Source organism: Ursus arctos, unplaced genomic scaffold, assembly GCF_023065955.2.
Source record: "Ursus arctos isolate Adak ecotype North America unplaced genomic scaffold, UrsArc2.0 scaffold_7, whole genome shotgun sequence".
In the NCBI taxonomy this organism is placed as follows: Eukaryota; Metazoa; Chordata; class Mammalia; order Carnivora; family Ursidae; genus Ursus; species Ursus arctos.
The window spans coordinates 22,384,616-22,405,125 of NW_026623089.1; positions in this window are offsets into that span (position 1 = coordinate 22,384,616).

Here is a 20,510-nt window from a genome sequence, read left to right on the forward strand (position 1 = left end):
GAGAAGATGAGGGGACAGAAGCAGATTATCCTATCTGCTTGATTCAAAATACTTTAACTCCTGTATCTGGAGACCTCCTTCCAAGACTGTGTCTATGCAACTGACACACTGGGATAGGGATTATAAACATCAAAAATTATACGACAAGCTGTGTTTTTACCCTATGAATCCAAGATAAGTCTGCCAACTAAGACATGTAGAATATAGAAACAATAACAAAAAAAATAACATGTATGTGTTTGCAATGATCATGATCTCAACAGAACATACTGAGCATGTGGCTAAAATGGGAATTTGTTGACTTTGGAGGCAGAGTAAACACTATCACCAAAAGAAGTCTCTACGAATTGAAAGACCCCACATCTGGCATCTTTCTACTGAAATAAGAAATTCCTTTTATTGAGTAAGATGCCTCCTTTACTACTCTGTGAACTCTATAGAATTTACTTGAACTATAAGTACCCAAATTCATAGAATAATAGGACTTTGGTTCAAGCAAGTGCCTTGAGGGGACCTACACTTTACAAACAAGGAACCTGAGGCCTACTAAGGAGACTTGCATTCTCAAAGCGGTTGATGACAGAGTTAGGGCTTTAGATTTCTGTTTATACGCAGCCCTTTGAGAGAGTGTCCGCATGTAATTTTATATCTACATCTTCAAAGCAATAGTGTATTTTGTAACTCAGAAGGCTTCAGAGCTAATTAGAAGTCAAAACAAGAAGGCATCTGATGAACATACAAAAGAAAACTGATTTTAAGTGGGCGGGTACAAAAGGAAAAGAATGGCCTGAGTTTCTGTTTTAAAAAAAAAAAAATGTTTTGGGAATGCGGCGAAGCACTTTGAGTTAATATTTACCGTGATGTGTAATTACAGGAATTTGAGCTGATGCTCTTGGGTAAAAATGGTCCCCATCTTTTCAGAAAGCAATTTCTGCTCCGCTATGGGGAGGGAACAAACAAGACCACTGAGAGATGGGACTGAATTATTAAAAGCTCGGTTGGCTTATAAGGATTAATTGTGAGTCCTGAATCAATATTTTATCATTTTAGCTGGTGAAAAATGTATGAGACAGCCCCCCTTTTTGCTAGTGTCCCAGTATAATTAAAAAAGATCTAACCCTCCAACAGGCATCTCCTTCTCCTTATGCCCGTGTCACGTTGCTTAGGTTCTCATTGATCTAGGAGCGGTGTCTCTGAGGCTCTGTGCCCAGCATCCTTGCTCCCCTAACCACCACATGCACACAACAGCTTAACTTACTCAGAAAACATGTATTGCTCGCTGATTGAGGAATGGGTGTTGTGAGGTATATGATGAGAGATAGAGTCCAAGTCCACCAACAAAATACAGACATTGCCTATGTGGAATCCAACTGTCCTTAGACTACATCATGGTGTGAATGTGCGTGGGGTGTGTGTGTGTGTGCGCGCGTGCGCACGTGCATGCATGTGCACCTGCCTGCACAGGTCCAATGGTTGTAGATACAGTTTAAAATAACCAGAAAGCCTAAGCAGCTCAGTCTGTTAATATTTTTAAATTTATTTATTTGTTTATTTAATATTTTCAGATTAACTTGGGGTTTGGGGTCTGTCCCAGACCCCAAGTTTTTGGAAGCTCTCAGGAAGTGTCTCACGTAGAAGGAGTGATAACAAATGGATGGGTACATGAATTTGGAATCTGAATCCTGCCCATACCCCTTAATAGTTCGGTAACCTTGGGCAAGCTCTTTAACCTCATTTTCATCCTCTGAAAAATGGAAATAAATCACTTATTCTCCCCCAGATTTGCTGTAAAGATCAATTAATGTAAAAGCATTTGGTATGCAGTGCCTGATGTAAGCCCTCAATAGTTATTTATTATAAATCCATACATGTAATTAGATAAATATTACATGTTTCACTGACTCAGATGATTTTTCTATTTTAACATCTCTGAAGCTGGAATACAAATAAAAAATAGTGTCTTAAATTCAATGAAGGAAAATTCTATAAAATGTGTATTTATATAACATGCATATATGCATTTATAATATATTCAGATAACATACTGATAATATGTATTATTGGTTCATGAACAGCCCTTATCTACCTGCATATTCGTATCTGTTTTTTCCTTACTGGTCCAGTTCAATGTGGTGATCTGACGTTGAGATCTAATTCATGTAATTATGTGGACATTATAGCTGGAATCTTATAGAATTGGTTGTGTTGCTGTTGTTTCTGATACCTGCATTGGGGTGTCCAGCAGTCAAGGTCTGAGGCATTGAGGAATCCATGGAGAGCAGTAATTTCCTTTACTACAAGAGTGATTAGTACTTACTATGCCCCAAATCCCTCTAATTTCTGCTAACATGGAGCTCATCTCATGGATGCTCCTTGTGTCACATTGTTACTCATAACTTATGCCAGCAGGCTTGAGACTCTATATACTTTACAGATTGAATTAATCAACTCTTTCAGGTTTGGTTTGTAGACTGGCTTTCTTAAGACTGAGGCTTCTATCCTGGGGCTAAGCTCAGGCTGGGAAAAGCTGAGTCTCTGGCAGTGTCCAGTCCTTAGGATTGTTCTTCCCCTTCAGTAGGTATGGGCATCTGACTCTTGTTTGCTGATGAATTATTTCCTGGGTATCACTTCTCCTTCCAAGGTGCCTACGTGTGCTGCCTAACTGCCATAGCTGAATACTCGGGTTGTGATGTGCGGTATATAGTGTCGCAGCCCTGGTGTCCGTTCCTCTGCTGTCTACTGCTCTGTTTGTGCTCAAAGTGCTTGACTGCTCCATCCTTCACTCCACCCCATATCACAAGAGATTGAGCTCTACAGACGGTATTTCCCAGACTACTTTTCTTCCATCTGGCCTCCTGCTAGCTCTATTTGATAGCAAACACTGACAAGAGCTTGAACTTGAGGAAAGGAGAGCCTCAGGTATGTTTGACTGTGGGATTTGGGACTGCTCCTAGTAGGGACTGCATTTTTCTATTGCTGGATGCCTCCTCTGGCCCAACCTCCTACCACTTCTGCCCCCTTGAAGGTAGCTAATCTCTGGGCTCTAGCAATTCCATTTCTTCTCTTTATCCCTATAGCCCAAGGGTGATGGAGACTTCCTGCTTTTGCTTGTTTCTGAGTTGCCCAACCTCCTACCACTTCTGCCCCCTTGAAGGTAGCTAATCTCTGGGCTCGAGCAATTCCATTTCTTCTCTTTATCCCTATAGCCCAAGGGTGATGGAGACTTCCTGCTTTTGCTTGTTTCTGAGTTGCCCACTGTTCAATATTTTGACTTCTCCCACATCTTTGTAACTAGTTTTCTATATTAAAATCCTACAACTTACCTGAAATGGGTATCACTTTCCTAACCAAGTCCCATGCAAAAAGACCTTGGGAACCCCGACCCTGCAGAAACTTGATGCACCCTCCTGTGTCTAAACATTGGTAAGACAATGAGTTTAAGCTGAGATCTGTAATGTATCTCATTAACTGATTGTCAAATGTGAAAAGAGCATCCAAGAGCCATGAAGAATGATAGAACTTTAGAGCAGGCTGATCGAAAGATGGCAAGGTGGCAGTGGGAAGTGTTTTGTGTATTGTATTCGGGATGGGGGATGGCGTATCAGAAAAATAGCACATTGAGAGAATAGTGATTCACTTTGGAGTGTAGGATACTACAGAAGACAAGAAAAGATGTTACAAATTAATAACGTCAGACACAATGTCATTTATTTTGATCCTTATATTTGCCAAGCACTAAGTGGTCCATTTACATTCTGTAACTTTATAAAACCTTGTAAGGGAAGCATTATTAACCAATATAAAGATGTAGAAACTGAAGGTGAGAGATGTGAAGTGATTCTTTTAAATCCACACAGCCAGTTGCAGAGCTAGGCTGTCGAGTCCGATGCTAGCCCCATCTGTTCAACCCATCTGACTTGCCATTCTTGACTGTGGCATGCAGGTGCCCACCGTAGGGCCTTTGCACATTCCTTGATCTGCCTCCAGAACTTCACATTTCTCTTTTTCATTACCTAGAAATAGTCCATGTATTTGTTTTTGATCCTCTCCTGTTCCCCCTACCCCAGTTAGAACATAAGCTTCATGAGAACAAGAAATGGGACTGTCTTTCCACTGTTGGATTCCTGGTGCCTAGAACACTGCTTGACACATTGTAGCTACATAGTATCGATTCAGTGAAAGAAAGAACAGCACATAGTAGACCCATAATAAATATCATTGCTGTTTCCTTTCCCCGTTCTCCAGGGTGCCCAAAGCCCAGCCCTTAAACCACTTTCAAGGACATATACCATATATCCATCAAAGTCACTGGGTCTGCTCCCAGAAAAAGTATTTTTAGGGAAACCTATAAATAGCAGGCTTTAGAACCATCTCTCCCAGCCACTGTCCTCAGGTTGGTTGAGGAATAAGATTCCTACCCTGCCAAACTACTTATATATTTTTTAGGTAATTAAAGCAATGAAGATGTCCGGGAGCATAACACATTGTATGCCATCCCCGCCGGACCTATTCATCTGCTTAGTTTCTGATTCCAGTTAGCAGTTTTATGGAGGAAAATCACATTGGAGAGGGGGAACTCAGGCAGAGCCTCATGGAGGAACAAGCTATTTGCTATTTCCAAGAGAGAAATGAGTGAGAAGAATGAAGGTGTGAACCTGACTTCCTGTTTCAAGCAAGAGCTGTGTATTTTAAACAGGCACGGGGAGCTCCAGCCAGCAGCACGGCTTCTGTGTGGACATTGGAAAGAACCTTGCACTGTTTGAACTACATCTACATAAAAGGCAAGCACATAGGGACATACTGTTTCCCCAGGAATCAGTGTAGCACAGAAGGGTGTTGTATCCCTGTGGAAGTAAAATGGTAAACTGCTGTTTCTTTGCAGGACACCCCCTTGTGGGGGCAGGGTGGGGGTGGGGCAGTGGGAATTTGCCTCTGGGAGGGGTAGTGTGAGCTTCTGGGTAGCTCTCTTCCTTACTGCAAGTTCAGCTCCAGAGAAGTCTCAAGGGAGGCTCTCTGGATATCTTCAAAGATCACCTTTCATCCAGCTCTGATATCCTGCCCAAGTGTCCTGGAATGAACACATAGGTAATCTTAAAACAAAACAAAAACAAAATCTTTCCACACTGTTTGGTAAAACTGACATGCCCTGAGCCCCCTAGTTTCCTCAGCTGCCCTGACCACTTTGGCTCCTTCCTGGAACCCACAGTTGCTTCATGGCCCAGGTTGGCATCCAGCCTGGCAGGTGGTCTGCAGAGCTGTCTGAGCTCATGGGTGATGGTGGTCGTGGCTGTTCAGGGCCTCCACCTGACAAAATGCAGAGGATGAAAAATACTGTGCTTCTGATCAAAAGGGGGCACATCTTTCAGTGTCCTTCAGTCTCCCCTAACTGTTGAAATCTCTCCGATTCCTTTAGAGGCCTCTGATACAGGGCTAGGGACAGTGTTAGGGGGCACAGCTGAGTGCAGGCCTGGGAGCCAGCCTGAGCTGTGTTCAAATCCTTCTTGCTAGTTGGGTGAACATCTGTGTTGTCATCTCCATATCTTGCCGTCACAGTTCTATATCTGAATCTCGGGGCCTCCTTGGTGAACTGGAGGGTAGTCATTTGAACGTGAAGGCAAGAAACGGGAATCAAAGGGACTAACTTTATGCTTGACAAAATAACTTTATTGAAAGGACTTAATAAATAACTTTCATGTAGCTCCCAGAAATTGAAGGAAGGACTGAGCACCTGAGCATTGTTGGAAAGAGCAAGAACTACAGCAGAACTGGGTGTTTCTGAACAGATGACTGGGCTCCAAATATAACTCCTCTCCGTATGTGTTCCAGTTTCTGGAGGAGAGAACCTGGCTCTGCGAGCTTGGGCCTCGGGCTTGCCTTGTATCAAGGGGAGCAGGTCCCTTTGATTGGCACCCCCACAGAATCTCATGGATTAGAGAAGAAGAACTTTCCTGAAGAAAAGAAAAACCATCCACAACCAAGCGGGAGATGTCCAGTAGAGCAGAGTCATAGGGTCACCGGAAAGTTAATAAATGTGTCTAACATATCAGTTGCTTAGCTTAACACATCCTGTGAACACTCAACAAATAGATGCCAAGTATGAAATAAATGATAATGATACAACAAAGTGTGCAGACACAGTATCCATACTATTACCAGTAACGATAGCATCAACAGCAGCCGTACTGGGAGACCAGGGTCTTTCGTTTTGGATAGGCTGGCTGTAAGGTCAGTGGCAAATCCAGGATTCATTTTCTTCATCATAGAATGAAGGGTATGCTAGTTTCCTTCCATTGCTAAATTAAATGACACAGTATACATAAAACACTACATTTTTTTGGCTTGTGGCTGAGTACTCAATTTTATGTTTGTGCATAGGGTCGTATCTCTACATCTCCATCTGTATTTATGTATCTTTGTCTGACATAGGATTACATATTAGGACTCTAAGAGAATCCTAAAATCCATTATTAAGATAAGTTTGAGGTTGTGTCTTTCTTTAACCTTTTTTGGACCCCTTTCTATCTGTAAATGTGCTACTCGAACATCCACGTGCAAATAGAACTGACAGATCATTCCACCAAAAAAAAAAAAAATCATCTGCTGGCAGACTCTGGGCAAGTATATTAATTATTAGGTTTCCATCACCAATTTTAAAAATATTTGACAGGCAGAGCACGAGTAGGGGGAGAGGGAGAAGCAGTCTCCCCACTGAGTAGGAAGCCTGATGTGGGGCTCAATCCCAGGACCCCAGGATTATGACCTGAGCTGAGGGCAGATGCTTAACCAACTAAGCCACCCGGGTGACCCTCCATCATTAAATTTAAGAGTACATTTATAGTTACTAATTTACAAATTCCACACTGAATATTCAAAGTGGATATTAAGAGCTGTGCTTTAATGAATGAGACCCAGACCTAGATAAAGGAATCTGCTCGTGGACTAGCGTGTGCTATTTTCTGAAGAAGGCAAGGTCAGAGGAGGATGCTTGTGTCAGTAAGAGCAGATTTTCACTTTTCCAATGACTTATTTGGCAGTTGTTCTTTTGCCTTCCTATCTGTGGCCCATCTTGGAAAAGCAGCTGGTGCTTAGTAAGGAAATGAGGTGCACGCTCTCAAAGCAGGTCTCTGCTTTGAGTTGTTTGTCTTGGAAGGTAATCGAATGAACAAACTGATTTCACCTCAGAAGAACGCATGCTCCATCAATGTAGGTTCCCACCATATGCCTTCTTTGGTGATGTTTCCAGAATACAAGAGGAGAAAAATTAAGCAGAAGTATTCTCCATAATATTAAATTATCTTGAGGTAAATTTGAGCTGAGACTAAGTAGTGATGATGGTAGTCATTTTCCCCTGACAGCTGCTTTCTATTTAATCCAATTCAGAAAATACAACAGATTGTTTGCCCCTGCAAACCCAGAAGTAATTAAGTAGTCCCAATCAAATGGTTAAATAGGTTATGGTGTGCAGTATAGTACACAGACACGACACTCTGGAACCATTATTTTTTAGACCCTATCTAATGAACATGGGGAAATCTTCCGAACATATTAGTAGGTAAGAGAAGGCAGGGTTCAAACAACATTATGTAACACAATCTCAAATAATCAAATATTTTAAAAAATTCTACACTGATAATTCCTTGTTTCCCAAAGATTCTGAAAGGAGTAGGTGCTTCTTTATAAACATAAAGAAAATTGCTGCTCTATTTTTAAAAGTGGCTCCACTGGCCCTTCTACCCAGCCTCTGGTTCTGGGTAAGCAGTGTCACTGGATCTACTCCTCCCCTTCCATCACATAATCTTCTCTACCTCTGTATGATTGCCTAGGATCGCTTCAGTGCATGGACCAGACCTTCTGAGATTAAACTCAGAAATCTTGCTCCTTCCTTAATGAATTCACCCTTAGCAGTTCTACTAGCTTCCACAACTCATTTTTTCATCTTACGTTATTAAGTGCATACACGATGAGCTTTCTCTAGATGAGGTCTGTGGAGGATATGGTGTGAAGTCCTGCAGCACACCCTTGGTGTTAGCACAGTGCCCATCACAGCATGACCAAGAGTAGAGCAACAAGAAGCAAATAAAATTGTACAATGCTGCCAGTTGACCTCAGCAAGGTACTATACCGACCTCTTTGAGGTCTGCATAGATGACGGTAATCCACATATTTTCCATCAAGATGAGAACAAGGTGGGGTTGAAAATGTGATCATGTGATAAGAACACAGATGACTCCTACCTAGGACAGAAAGCGTATGTTCAGTTGTCATTCTTATAAACAAAGATCAGAAAGATTCAAAGGAGGTAGAAGTCATGTGGTTTAGTGAGTTTCTGGGGATAATTTATGTAGGATTTATCACTCAAGGTGGGACTTGAAGGAGGTAGAATTTGGTAAGCAGATGGGCACTTCAAAATGAAAGGCATGAGTAATTGGAAAGTATGAATAATTTCCAAAATCTGGAATATGTTTGGGTGCCAGGGGAAATTGGGTTTGACTGTCTCAGGAGCAGTATAGATGGTGCAGGATATGTAGGTCATGGTCCTGCAGCAGAGAGTACTTACTCCGGGAGAGTTTATTCTCCATTTGGTAGGAACAAGAAACCACAAGTGGCATGGTATTCTTAGACTGAGTGGAGGTTTCATTTACATAGAAAAACTGGGGATGGGGAGGCCAATCAAGTGGTTATTCTAACATTTCATTCAAGACCCAAAGAGGGACTTTAGAGTGATAGTATTGGAAATAGACTGAGGTGGACAGAATCCATGGGTTGAATTCTAGCATTTTGCAAGGTAAATAAGGTTCTTTACAACCTGTATTTAATTTATATTTCCTGGAGTAGCATATTTCAAGGCCCACCTATCCGCGTGCATTTCTGCTGTTCAAATATACAATTCTGGATAATTCTGGATCACTCTGTTGTTTTGCTTTGTACATGCTATCTGTGTTTAGAATGCCCTTCTCTACCAGTTCAGATGTCCTCTCTCAGTATTTGTGGACTCATGCGGATAGTTTTCCATCCTAAATTACCCCACAGTATTTTTTCATATCTTTAGTCCTTGACTACCCATGATAAGTTCATTGAATGCATATCTGTCTCCCTCACTGGACTATGAGTTCTCATTCCCAACCTACAGATATCTGAAAACTTGAAAAGATTTTCTTCTAGGTCTTCTAAGTCATTTCCCCAAATACTCAACAGGACAAGCCCAAGGCCTTGCCACACTCCAAATTCATTCTATTTAAAATATTTATTATGGAGCCCTGGCTGTGTTCGGTCTTGTGATAGATGCTGTGTAGGATTTAGAAAAAAATAAAATATATGATCCCTGTTCTCAAGTTGCTCACTAGATAGCAGGGAATCAAGATCAGCAGTTGTAAAAACAGTAAGAGGGCAGAACATGATATGTAATTAAGAGTTTAATGGTGTGGTGAAGATGTATAGAGATTTAAGGGGATGGAAATTGGTGAGTTCTGAAGAAGTCAAGGATGGCTTCATGGAGGAGATGGAAAGAAAGAAATGGTGAGGACATTGGAAAGTGTTTCCTAATTAACCCCCTTCTCTGCCTTGTGACATGTACCTGTGGGACTTGGCCAGGACAGGTGGAGACATGGATGTACAATGGCTCAGAGTTAGGATATTTGGGAAGAGAAGACACTGAGTGTGCACATTTCAAAGATAAATAAGCAGTGTTTTTGTGTGTGTGTGTGTGTGTGTGTGTGTGTGTGTGTGTTTTTGAGACAAATCAGCCTAATACATCTCCAGATATTTTTGTCTGAGGTTAGAATAGAGTTCAGCTGACTTAGCTACTATCTTTTTAATCAGAATCCGTAAAATAGTTGGTAAATGAGGAAGAAACTGATTTCTTTATAATAATTACCAAGAAGTCCTTGTATCCAAATTCTTAATTTGAAGAGCTCAAAGCAGTCAGATATTCAGAGGTGAACTTAAGATACTAAAAAATATGTAAATAGCTGTAGATATACACAATAATCTTAATATTTCTTTGGAAGGATTTGGTTTTATTTGGAGTCTTTCCAGTTTATCATTCTAGAATCAAAGACAGTCTAGTGTTTGCAGATGATAAAAATCCGAATCGAATCGGTTATCCCCATAATTGAGATGTGTTTGTTTTTAGCATTAAAGCTGCATAATGTTAACTTGATGTTTTGAATGAGAGGTTGCCACCAATGGAAACCCACTGCAGCACTGTATTTTCTTTCCTTGTTTAACAACATCCTTCTTTAATAAAAAGAATGCAATATTTATGCTGTGTTAGAATCCGAGTACTTGAGAATTAATAATTATATGGGATTGAGGTTGTGCTGACTAACCAAAATGAAAAGGTAGAGGCAAATTTAGTATTTCAATCTTAAGTAAGGTTTGCTGACTTTGTTTCTGTGTGCTTGACAAACGCCACCAAAGTGACATTTTGTATAAATACATGTACACCTGTGATTCCTTTTTTAATGTAATGCGCTGTATTTTTCCTTACATAATAACCACAAAATAATAAAACTGGGTGGGGGGAATCGTTTACTTATCATCTTTAGGTCCATCTGAAGATCATAATCTCTTAGATTGTAGTCTCTGTGTATGATTGAAGAAATATGTGATTGTCAAGGTTTAATGCAAAACAGCAATCAGGTACAAACAGTAAGCTCTATGTGTCCTATGTGGGAGCTTTTCTCCACCTATTGCTACTGCCTTTTGTCCACAAGGTGGCACTCTCTAGATATGTCTAAATTCAAGCCTTTTTAATAAAGATGCATCAAAATAGAAATCTTCCCCAACCAGCCTCCATTGTTAAAAGCCTTCCCCAAAAGCCAAGTAAATCCACTTAATGCAGTTTAGAAAAATAGCATGGTTAAATGTGTCACATAGATCAGCAACAAGGTGTCATTCTTTAGATTGTTAATGTATAAAGTCTTTAATTCTGGATCCGTCCATTTAGGTCTGATTTTTGTTCCCAGGTATGAACAGGAAAGCAGATTGTCCCTACCAAATGTAATTAGTCCTAAAGTCTGTCTGTTCCAGCTTCCTTCTTAGGAAGTCCACGAGCGCATTCCATTGGGCGGAGTTTATGGAAAGAGAAGGGGCTTGTCCACTTTGATTGCAGTGACCATATATCTCAAATTTGCCAGGACTAAGATAACTTTAGTTTATCTTGATTACTCCTCATGGGTATTTATATTTCTAGAGTTTATGTTCCACATTTTAGATTTGAAAATAGATTATTTTTAAGGCAATCTTGATTTACTTTTCAGCCGTGGATACCTGGGTCTGTCAGGAGCATGAATACAGATAGTCCCTATTTAAGTTTGGTATTTTCCCTGGGAGATGTCTTTGTTCATTGGCCAGGGTATAGTGCAAAGATGTGGCTCTGGCAGCTGGATTCTAGGAACAAGTCATTCCTGTAAGCTTTCACTGCCTCTTGTGTACCTGTCTCAGGAAAGAGATACACTGTAACCCTTGGCTTGAGATACTTTGAAATTAAACTCCCAAAAACCAAGTCATTGCTCTATGGTCTGGTTCTTCTAGGCAGAATTTTATTGTTTCTTCACCTACCATTGAATAATTATGAAATAAACAGACTTTCAGTAGAGAAAACGATATGTTTTCTATGTCATGCAACTGAGAAGGCAGACACTGGGTAGTGCTTACAATCAAGGCTGTCAGAGGGCTTCTAGTGTTTCCCCCTCTCCCTTCTTATAAGAAAGGAAACTGAGATCTACTGAGACCAAGGATTAGCTGAAAGTAACAATGTAGATGTTGTCACTAAGACAGGTTAGTGTCCTAGAACAGGTAATGTAACAGGTTAGTTACAATCTACCTTTATATTTTTTGCCCATAATTCAGGTACAGATAAATCAGTGACAGATCCTACATTTTGTTAATGTGGGTGATGAGGACTGCCTATGTTTCAAAACATTTTTTGGGGTACATGGAGCAGGTATTTAAAATGTCCATGAGAAACTCATGCCTGAAATTAACTGGATGTAAATTAAAGGAGGAGGAGGAGACCGTAGAAATTCTCAAATACCAAATAATGTGGAGTGGGTGGATTACCAGGGACCATGAGAAAAAAAAAACTGATTAACTGAAAAATGGCCTTAGAGAGGCATCTTATAAAATCTTCATACCTTCAATGTCCTCCCTGGCCTTATTGTGGAAATGACAACTGGGAGGAGTTATAGTCTTGCAAAATCGAGTAGATGTAATAAAATGGGAAAGAGTTTTGCTTCGGGAAGCCTCTTTGATGCATACGGTGTTGTGAAATGCATTAAGGCCCCAGCATAAATAACCTAGGTATAAGTGTACCTGATAGACTTTTGTGGGTGGTAATGTAAGTGTGAAGTAAACAGAAGGACTTGATTTGATTTAAAATGAGGAGGAAATTTGATAAAATAGGGACTATGATGGAGAGGTCAAATTGGAGAACAGGGGTTACAGAGCCCAAACAAATCAGCATGAAGAGATGGAGATGTGTGCGGAGACGAGTGAACTAATCAGCCCAACACTAAATATATTATACACTGTGCTCTTCTTGTGCAGGGAGAGTGAGTGCTACATGACTTCAGGGGCCACAAGAGGGACGGCATAAAACAGGTCAATTTTTCCCGATAATCTTAGAATCTTACTGGAGAGGAAAGATGTCGGCACCTAAGAAAGTTGGATTTTAATACAAATATTAACAAAAGACAATACAACAAAAATGGTGCAACATAATATATGAAGAATTACAGAGACAAATCACATGACTCTCCAAAGATCCTCACTAACATGAAAGGGACAGATTAAATTACATGAAATCCATTAGAAAGGTGAATACCTACCATTTACATCGATATGGATGGAACTGGAGGGTATTATGCTAAGTAAAATAAGTCAATCAGAGAAAGACAATCATATGGTTTCACTCATGTGGAATGTTAAGGAATAGTGAGAGGACAATAGGGGAAGGGTGCGGAAACCGAAGGGGAAGAAATCAGAGGAGGAGAAAAAGCATAGGAGACTCTTGAATCCCAGAAACAAACTGAGGGTTGAGGAAAGGAAGGTTGGGAGGGGGATTGGGATAACTGGGTGATGGGCATTAAGGAGGGCACGTGATGTGATGAGCACTGAGTGTTATTTGCAACTACTGAATCGCTGAACATTATATCAAAAACTAATGTACTATACGTTGGCTAATTGAATTTAAATTAAAATAAATCCATTTTTTTGGACAAATTTCTATCCTATACAACTACTTGAATTCTGTTAATATTAATCATTAACTATTAATGTGGATGATGGAGCCTACTTATGTTTAAAAACATTTTCTTGGTACATGGAACAGTTGATTGAACTGTTAAATTAACACCATGTAAGGTAAAATGATAGAGACTTGGTTGCCTTTGCTTCCATAGCTACGACTTTCCAAATTTCCTCCTCCAGTCTTTGATCTCAGGGATTATTAGCTCAGAAGAATAAGCTTTCTAAGTCCTTTACTTTTAAATGTTTATGTTATTAAAGAAGAAGCCTGCTAAAATAGAAGTACAGTTCCTACACTTGGAAGAACTTAGTTTGAATACCAGTATTTTTTAAATTAACTTTTAGATTCCCAGGGAGAATCACACATTAGATTTTTTTTTGTCAGTGGTAGTTAATTATGTACAATCATTTGTGACATTCAAAATGTTTTAAAAACTATAATTCACTTTGTGATTTAGGCTGAAGAAATTATATTTTTCAAGGAAGCAGTTTTTCAAAACCCCATTTTTATTTATTTAGAGAGAGCATATGTGTGGGGGGGTGGGGGAGAGGAAGAGAGAGAATCTTAAGCAGGCTCCACTCCCAACACAAAACCTGACATGGGGCTCAATGCCGGGACCCAGGAGGTCATGACCTGAGCCAAAATCAAGAGTTGGCCGTTTAACCCGCTACGCCACCCAGGCACCCCTCAAAACCCCTATTTTAAATGATTGCTAAAATGCTCACTCAATGAACAATAGTTGCTGTTTTTTCTATTATTATTATTCCTCTATTCAAGTACCTAGAACAGGCGCTGTATATAAATTAACCCTCACCGACAGATTTGCAGTTTCAACAAATCACTCAAAAGATGGGAACAGTCAAGCTCAGAGAGGTAGCATCTTGTTAGAAAATGGCTCAGCTGAAGTTCACTCCAAAATCTCCCTGATTTCCAAATCACTGCTTTTTCCACGAGGTTATGCTGCCTCCTTGCGGAGTACCATGTTGGGAAATTGTCACATGACGTGTGTGTGTGTGTGTGTGTGTGTTTGTTTGTTTGCACACACATGTACAGGGTTATGTAGAATTTTTGATCTCTTAGACAAGCCCCTAATCAGCTTCAAGATTTGGAAAAAATTGAGACCCAGGTTAGAATTAAATGTTACATTGTTCTTTCCTGATCTCCATCTATACTACCCTCATCCCACTCCAGAAGAAAAACTCTGACGGCATGCAATTTATTGCCATCAACTCTTGGACATCTTTTCATCCCCATTTACTTTTAATGACTGCATACTGTCTGACCCAAATCAGGTTCTCCAGTATCTTTGGAAGGCTGAAGCTATTAATCTGTATTTATATCTGATGGTTCCACAAATAACACTTGTTTTCCCTCAGGCCCCAGAAAACCCAAAAGCACATTAAATTTTATTTATTAAAAAAATATATCCTTAGGTGTACTTACATGTAGACAATAGTTTAAAGCTCACTTATACTGAATTTTTAAATGCTTATGTCAGACAATTATATAATCTAAGATTTATGAGGGTCCTTAGAGGTAACATAGTCTGAGTTTTTCATGTTATCAAAGAGTAAAATGAACCTTTGAGAAATTAGGACATCCTTAGTTTAAAATTAAATAATATTTTAGGGGCATCTGGGTGGCTCAGTCGTTAACCGTCTGCCTTCGGCTCAGGTCATGGTCCCAGGGTCCTGGGATCGAGCCCTGCATCGGGCTCCCTGCTCAGTGGGAAGGCTGCTTCTCTCTCTCCCTCGGCCCCTGCTTGTGTTATCTCTCTCTGTCAAGTAAATAAAAATCTTAAAAAAAATAAAATTAATAAAATTAAATAATATTTTAAATTTGCCAAGGAAATCCAAAGAATTCACATAAACATTTCTGTCAATGAGAGTATTTATGTCGTCTAGCCCTTCCCTTATGTGTTGTGGCTGAGTATGAGGCAGTGTTGCATGGGGAGTGGAATCAGGGAGATCTGAATTTGAGATCTACTTCTAGCAAGTTCAATATGTGGCTTGGAGTATATTGTACAATTTTCTCTACCCAAGTTTCTTTTTCTCTATATTAGATGTTCTAACTATCTCAAGAGACCCATTCATTCATTCATTCATTCATTCATTCATTTTAGGAATGTGTAATTTTAAAAATTTAATTACTGAAGTATAATTGACATACGTTATGTTTCAGGTGTAAAATTGATAATTGATTCCATAATTTTATGCAATACTCAGTGCTCACTAGGATAAGTGCAGTCACCATCTGTCACCATACGTTAATACAATATTGTTGACGACTTTCTTTATGCTATACTTTTCATCTCCATAACTTATTTTATAACTGGAAGATTGTACCTCTTAATCCCACTCATCTATTTCACCTGTCCTGCTACTCACCTCCCCTCTGGCAAGCATGAGTTTGTTCTCTGTATTTATCAGTCTGTTTGGTTTTTAGATTATACATATAAGAGAAATTTTATGGTATTTGTCTTTGGCTTATTTCATTTAGCATAATACCTTTAGATCTACCCATGTCATCCTAAATGGCATGATTTCATTCTTTTTATGGTTGCGTAAGTTTTGTGTGTGTGTGTGTGTGTGTGTGTGTGTGTGTGTGTGTACACCATATCTTTATCCATTTATCTATTGATGAATATCTAGGTTGCTTCCATATTTTGGCTATTATAAATAATGCTGCAATAAACATGGGGGGCATATATTTTTTGAATGAGTGTTTTTGTTTTCTTTGGGTAATTCGTAATGGGATTGCTGGATTGGATGGTAGTTCTATTTTTAATATTTTGAAGAACTTCCCTCCATACTGTTTTCCATAGTTTTGTACCAATTTAGGTCCTTACCAACAGTGCATAAGGGTTCCCTTTCCTCAAGAAACCATTTTAAATGTTAAATGATATAACATGTGAAAAGAACATAACACACAGTCTTGTTTATAGTAAAATTTCAAAAAATATCAGTTTTCAGTGCTGTCGTGTCACAATCCCTGCTTTGATTACTTCTTTGACTTTGGCGATATACTGATCTCTCTAAAAGAGGCTGATACCAAAAAATGGTAGTAATTCCTGATCTGTCTACTATAGCACGTGCTCGCTCTTTCTTTCCTCCTTTCCTCTTTTCTTTACTTAAAATCCATCCCTTCGACCCACTTCTGATGTCAGTACTGCTGTTGTGGACAGCTCAGTGCACTGGCTGATACATCACCTGAAGTCACTGCAAAGTCTCTTCACTTTTCTGCCCCAAGGCTTTCCTGCCTCTGGAAGCCATTCAACCTGGCCTCAAGTGCAACATGGAAATGAAGGGGGGTTAACACTTACTCTCAATCAGTGGGTGTTGGTGGGTAAATGTGCAGTCTCCTGTCCTTCAGAGGAACAACCCTGAGGCACATTTTACATTGACCCCTCAGGATCCCCAGGATATTAACCCCAATTGCCCGCAGCAGGGATGAACTTGATTATACTTCCTTTACTGGCTTTTATCCTTCCTTGCCTTTCTTTCTTTACCATCTCTCTCTTATCATCCTATTTAGAGTTTTTATCTTACACGGGATGCCTGGGTGGCTCAGCCGTTAAGAGTCTGCCTTCAGCTCAGGGTAAGATCCCAGGGTCGTGGGATTGAGCTCCGCACCGGGCTCCCTCCTCTTTGGGAAGCCTGCATCTCCCTCTCACACTCCCCTTGCTTGTGTTCCCTCTTTAGCTGTCTCTGTCAAATAAATAAATAAAAATATTTAATAAAATAAAAATAAAATAAGTAAAATATAAAAAAATAAAAAATTAAAAAAATTAAAATTAAAAAAAGAAAAAAAAGAATTTTATCTTACACAGACTACCTCTACCCAAGTCCTTGCTTCAGGCTCTGTTTTTAGGGCAGTTCATCAAAGATCTCCCTCTCTATCACATTGCTTTCAGTTACCAAATTAAAACTGGACTGGGACAACAAGAGGTTTTACTGATTCAGACAAGTAAGACACCCAGAAGAAGGATTAGTTTCATGTGTGTCTTCAACCCTGCATTTTTTTTTTTTTTTTACCATATTCCAAAATTTGCTTTCTCTCCATTATTCTTGGCCTCCAAAATAGCTCCTTCATCCTGTGGTAGATTTTTTTCATAATCTCAAGATGGGTTTCACTGGCTTCCAGAGCCAGATATTTTGTCAATTACATGTGGTATGAAAGAGACAATATTTTCATCCCAGGATGCTTCAGCATGGGTTTTTATGTCCACACTGGTACCAATCACTGTGACCAGGGACGTTATATATACTGACTGGCTTAGATTGATTCGTGGATTTTACCCTAGATCTAGGAAAGGAAGCAGCTTCTGGAGAGTCACATAATTTAACAGAAAGTGAAACTTCTGCAAAGGGTAAATAACTAGGTGGATGTTGAGGTAACCAAAAATGTCTGCTATTTTACCCCCACGGGATGGTGTTGGAATCAAAATGAGAGGATATTTGTGAATATCCATTTGTACAGCATGAGGCTTTATAAATACCAATGGTTGTTGTTAGAATCTGATTTTCCTTGGCAGGGGCATCTCATGAGGTTCTATCCCTTTGTCTTTAACCCAGAACAAGGATTCTATATGCAAAAATGTCTCAAAACCACTCCCTAGGTGTTCGCTGAGAGTTGTCAGCTTTGTAAGCCACAATACTCCAGCAGATGTGCATGGGTAGGGAATCAAGAGAAATTTCTGTATATACAGGAGGAATGATGCAAATTTTCCTCTGGGCAAGGTTTGATGCTCACTGAAGCAGCTGTTCGGTCTCAGCTGCTGCATATAGGTGAAAGGGAAAAGGATATGGTTAGTATGGGCTCAAGCAGTTTTTATTTTAGTAACAGCACCATACCACACATGGGCCAATCTGCCATTTAGAAGACTGTTCAATTTCGTTCCTCACAAGAGGAAAGAAACAAATTGATTCCACAGGAAATAGTATAGTCTACCCTAAACACGATACGCAACCTGTTGTCCACATCTTAAAGTCATCTTAAAGCACCAGTTTGGGAAGTAACTTTGACTTTTTGACCATAAACTATAAACTGTTTGAAAATACCATTGTTTGAGAATACCATTTCTAAATTGAGATCCAACACCATACAAATTAATAAATAAAACAAGTTTTTAAAGATGTGGTAGTGTTTAGAACAAGGAGATCCCAAATGGAGTAGAAAATGTCTTATTAAATAACATAATGGCCATTTCAGATAGGAACAGTGTTGGTCAGAGCACAGATAGAATCTTTGGAATAAATGGCAGTGAGCAAAACACCGTGAAGCTGGCCAATAAATGTTTTGGTAAACATTTTTCTTTTTTCCTTAATAAAAGAACATAGGGTTCATGTGCTAAGGCAAAAATAGGAGAAAAAACGCACTAATCCAGGGAAAAGAAATAGGTCAGCATTAATCCTAGCCTTGCTTTATAGCGATAAATGTGTTTTTTAAAATGACTAATTGAATACATGACAAGAAACGACATTCCTGGAAAATAACTAGCAATTGAAAACATATCGCTACCTTGCAGAAAGCCAGACTCATAGTAACTCATACTGAAACACAGAGTAAGGATTGGTAAACCACAGCAATAACTCAGGTTGCTGTGAAATGGCTGAGAAAATTGTTTTTACTCTGCAAACTTTTGGCACCAAGCTTCTTCTCTGATCCTACCTGCTTCTGCTGGGAATCACATGTGGTGGCTCTAGGGAGGAAGGAGTCATGAATATTTCAGAGTATGGTAGTCAGATAAGTACACAAGGCAGGAAAAGTAAAGAGGTGAGAAAATACCTTGAATTAGATATTGGCAATGTTTGTTAATTGGTGGTTCTATGTGAAAACGCTCAAAGAACCAGTTGGTTTCACAAGTTGCACCATGTCACCACAGATAGGATGTAGCAGCATGACCAAACCCGGATCCATGGTATGGGAGAAACATTGCAGGGAAGTGTTCAAAATGCTACAACGTTAAGACGTGTCCTGTGCAAGGTGAAGAGCAAGTATAGTAAGAGCTCAGAGATGAAGGCTGTATCACTTTATTCTACATTGTTCTGGAGGACACATTCAGAACTACGTGGAAAAGTGACAAGGTAGTTGATTTCTGCACAATACAAAGAAAAACTTAATACCAGTGAGAACAATCCAAGAGTGAAAGGTCTAATCAGATCCTTGTCCGTGAATGTGGTCAGAGACCCCATTCTCCCAAGATGCTGTTGAGGATCCAGTTTGAGTTCAACTAAATAAATAAGGCTTCAGATGTTCTAGGAGAAAATAATTTATCCCTCAGCTATTGCAAATATTTTTTATTTCTTTGGGATTTTGGAAATGAGGGGTTTTTTGAAACATTTGAGAAATATGTTTGATATGGGAGACCTGAAAGCAAGAGAAATTTCACTCCGGTTCTCAAAATTTCTGAATTCCAGGATAAATTTATTGGCTTTTATTAATTTGAAAGTAAACTTTATCTAATTGATGTTTTCAACTCTTTTTAGTTGTTATATCTGATATTTTTGGTCTTCTCACAGGCTTGCTTTTACTCCTGTTTATGAGTTGTATTTTACTGTTTCCTTGCATGATTCATGATTTTTCCTTGAAAACTGGATATTTTAGGTAATATATTCCATCTACTCTGGATCCTTATTTCCTCCACATTTTGGGATGTCTTACTGTTTGCATGCTTAGTTGCTTGATAATTTGAGTAGTTTAGTGTATTTGATTTCTTCAGTAGTGTGAAGTCTTTAATGTTTCTTCTGGGAGTATGCAGCCTTGGGCATGTGCAGTCCCCTTGAGCACCTGAGATGGTCAGCCTCTATTAATGTCATAACCATTTGCTTTCACTAATTGCTAGCTGATTGCTGTATTTTTTGCAACACTATCCTGAGGCATAAATTGTTCCCCAGTCTAATCCAATTAAAGTAAGGCTCCTTTACAGGGACAGTCTTACCAGTCTTTGTGGTTGTTCTGACCCCCTGAAAGCTCTCCTTAATGGTCTCTTTCATTGGTTCTCTCAGTTAAAATTCTTTCCTGCTTACAGTTTTGATTTTTTGTGTTTAGAGTCAGAGAGCTACCAATCTCCTCTTAATTGCTCATTTGGTGATCTCCGTTGTGTTAAAAAAATGCTCATAATCTCTTCCAAATTAAGTGAAGCTTAATTAGGAAAAGTTGTGGACTCTGTGCTTACTGTCTGCCTCTCCTACTGGACAGAACCGCTGTGCCACGCTGAGTGTGGGCTGACGGTGGAAGATAATTGCCCACTTCTAGAGGG